General features: G+C 30.5%; 1 long non-coding RNA gene across 1 annotated transcript; it reads right to left on the bottom strand.

Annotated features, from left to right (window-relative positions):
* On the bottom strand, window positions 848-3,719 carry LOC110268023. Its single transcript, XR_002356030.1, has 3 exons — window positions 3,598-3,719; window positions 3,351-3,439; window positions 848-906 (listed from the first exon to the last, which is right to left on the bottom strand). It is a non-coding gene; the product is annotated as an uncharacterized LOC110268023 (long non-coding RNA).

Raw genomic sequence — 3,935 nt, 5'->3', positions numbered from 1 at the left:
ATTCATGGCAAACTATTTGTGACTAGACCCTAATTCCTTAGACCTTCCTAGTCTCCTCTAAAATTCATCAACTGCTAATTCCTTGGTCAATTGATTCCAATTAGAGGGTGATGATCAAATTCCAGTTTATATGCCACAAGAATCCTAATTGTCCAAAAATAAAGGGATTATATGTCACGTATCCTGTTAAATACAAACAATTAGAAATTCAGGATAATATGTTTTCAAGCTATTGTTCAAGTAAAGAGTTTTTTCAAGTTTTACAAGAACTCAAATAGAACATGGGTCATACTTCCGTTTCACCCAAATTCATAAAATAAAGAACGAAAACAATTATTGAAATATAAATCAAAACATGAATTAAAATAGAAAAATAATATTATCAATCCATACAATAGACAGAGCTCCTAACCTTAACAATGGAGGATTAGTTGCTCATGGTAGAATGTTATGGAATACGGAATGTAAATTAGGAATAGGATGGGATCCTCCCCCAGACCTCTCCAAAGGAAGGAAAGTTTCTCCCTTTTACAACTAATCCTAATAAATTTAAAATCTAATTTTTAAAATTAAAATAATATCTTTTCCTAGAATTCAAATTTGAATTTAAATTCGAATTAATTTAAATAATCAAGTCTTCAATGGATGGATGGGGACCACTTGTTTCGTCCATTCTGCAGCTTCTAATATGTGTTTTCTGGGCTGAAAACTGGGTTAAAACAGCCCAGAAATCGCTCCCAGCGTTTTCTGCACGTGGCGCATGTCACGGGTACGCGTCAGTCACGCGTACACGTCGATGGTCTTTTTCGCGAGTCACGCGTCAGGCACGCGTGCGCGTCGCTCCTCGCTGCCATCTCCTTTGATTCTTGTGCTGCAGAAACTCCATCAAATCCGGCCGAATGCTACCTAAAATAAACAGTATTACACAAAACTCAAAATAGCATCCATAGTGGCTAAAATATAATTAATTCTTTATTAAACTCAACAAATTAGATGCAAATTCACTAGGAAAAGATAGGAAAGATGCTCACGCATCATTGATCCAAACCTCCATAGAAAACAATTATTGTAAAGTTCAATGGGCAAGTTTGGTATGCGAATCCATACGGCAATCTTCTTCACCTATTGTTCCGAAGATAGAAAAAAAGGCTTCCATCTATGTATAATAATATAATGATCCGTCACCATCTAAGGTCCACCCATTAGAGCATACAAATAATTCTCTTCATTTGAAAAATGAATCAAAAAATAGTCACGATCCATATCTATCACATTTATTTTACCCTTTTTTTTATCCAATCTCTCTGGAAATGTTGGTCCATGAAGCCTAAATTGACTCTCTTTTCAAGAACTTTAACAATGAGAACAGCATGCCATAGTTTATACCAGAGGCGGAGCTTAGTTTAGACAAGGGGGGTCATAGCTCCCCCAAACTTTTTATAAAAAATTAGTAGTACTTTTTTAAAAGATAAAAAATAGTTCAATTGACTTAAATACTTTACTATGACTTAAAGTACTCAATAAGTTCAATAAGCAACACTCCCTCTATTAGATCTTTTTTATTTATGTAATTTAATATTATTTTATATTTTTCTGTTTATTTAATTTAATTTTTTATATGATAAAAAATATTAGAATATTCAATAAGTATTGATATTGTTGTATTTGTATAAATTGATAAAAAAATCAATAAATATTATAAATTTAATATTTGTTCTTCTAACTTCTTCTTTACATATTTTACAGGATATATATTCAAATTTTATATAAAATAATAATGAAGAATCAAAGAATTGATGCATTTTTTAAGAGGAAGGCTAATATTTAAGAAGGAGAACATATAACTTTTACAATATCAGTAGATAGTTCTTCTACTTTAATGAATCACAAAAAAAGTGAGATACAACCTTTAAAAGTTCAAAAAGTTACATCTGATGAGTTTGACCTTAATTTTTTGGAACGAGACCCTGAAAAATGGCTTTAAATTTGGCAATATCACCCAAACTAGAGAGATGAGATTAGACGAACTTATCTTAAATGGGGTTCATATCAAAAACATCTTGACAATTATCCTTTATCTGGCCCCCAAAATTTTGTTTCAAGTTCCGCCACTGGTTTATACCATTCTTAAAACTCTTCTCTGGTAACTTTGATCTCAGGGCATGGATCAAAAGATTTTTCCTGATATGAAATTTCTCTTTCGTCCTTATACCAACAATCTTTAGGGTCAAAATAATCTTCTCTTACATCCTTAAAAATTTTGTCTTCTTCTCCTAAAATTGGCTCAGGAGGTGTCAACAACAAATCTTTATAAGAAACAGGAACTCTAGAAGTAGTAGAAGCATCTTTGTTAAGCAAGACTTCTATGTCCTCTCCTAAAGTATTGTTGATGTGTATGAAAACCATTTTTATTTATTTTAATATATTTATGATTAGTGATATGTGTGATTAATTTTTTAATATATTGTATTATATTAATATGTATGAATAAATTTTATAAATTGTTAACATAAATTTATTATGTAAAATTGCATTAATATATTTTATGATTTTTTGTATATTGGTCTTGCAGTATTTTATCAAATAATGAAAATATTTTTGTTGAGGAGAAATAATAATTAAATTAAATCAATTCATACTTACGTTTAGTAGTAAGTAGTATGAATGTTAGATAAATTTTTTGAATTGTAGTAATGTATGTAATTAATTTGTGTAATTGTTAGAATAGTTTTCTAAATTATATGATATGTTAGAAATTTATTTTTTATTGTTAATTTTTTTTAGGATTTAAGATTATTGGAACCTAAACATTTGAACGTGTCAAAATTCTATGATCTAATTGCTGTTGAATTTTTAAATGAGACTGGATTTAAACACATATCTCGTATTGAAAAAATATACGAACACTCGACAATGTTGACAGCTTTGGTTAAAAGACGGTATCCAGATACACATATCTTTCATCTTCCGACCAATAAATGCACGAAAATTTTGGAGGATGTAGCAATAATTTTTAGCTTTTGAAGCAATGGTATGCCAGGTTCAAGGTTAACGATATGCAGTCAGAGCTTTCTAGCGGATGAGTGCACGGATCAATTTGAAAGTGCACCCACATAAAAGGATTATCGGAAAAGTTTCATTAAGTTGAAGTGGCTTAGGTGGTATAAAAATAATGCAGACTTGACTGATGTTGTTGCTATATAAAAGTATATAAAAGCTCACATTATGTTACTGTTTGGTACGACCTTATTTTATGATAAATCTGACACCGGAATCTATTAAAAATTCTTACTGTTGTTCCGTAATTTTTACCGGATAAGTGAATTTAGTTGGAGTTCGGCATGTCTTACCCATCTGTATCGGTCATTATGTCGGACATTGCGTTTTGATTATTATAAGGACATCCTAGTGCTTCTCCTCCAAGTATGAGCTTTACACACTATAAAAAAAGATTCAAACTATAAATGACGTTAGACATTTACACACTATAAAAAAGATTCAAACTTCTATAATGTTAAATGTTATTTATCTATGTTGACAATAAACTTTTGTAAGTACGGTGTTTTAAAATTTTTCAAAAAATTTGCTGCTATGTACCTAATACAATGGATAGCTCTCAGAGATTCCATGTTCCATCGCTATGGTTGGAAATAAGGAGAAGAATGATGCAAACTAATAATTAAGTGCTAATGCTTCTAACAACAATGTATGAGTTGAATGGAATGAAAGAGAGGGTGTGAGGGATTTATAAGGGAAAATAATTGTGGTGTAAACATAATAATTAATGTTTTAAAAAAAAATTAAAACACGAACAAGAAAAGCTTATATATATGACAAACCATTTTTCATGTTTGGTATTTTTTTTTTTGGGTTAAGTACTGAAATCGTCCCTAAGGTCTGGGGTGAAAATCAAAATCGTCCCCACCCTTTTTTTG

Source organism: Arachis ipaensis, chromosome B02 (genome assembly GCF_000816755.2).
Source record: "Arachis ipaensis cultivar K30076 chromosome B02, Araip1.1, whole genome shotgun sequence".
Classification (NCBI taxonomy): Eukaryota; Viridiplantae; Streptophyta; class Magnoliopsida; order Fabales; family Fabaceae; genus Arachis; species Arachis ipaensis.
This window is presented reverse-complemented; position numbering and strand designations above follow the sequence as displayed.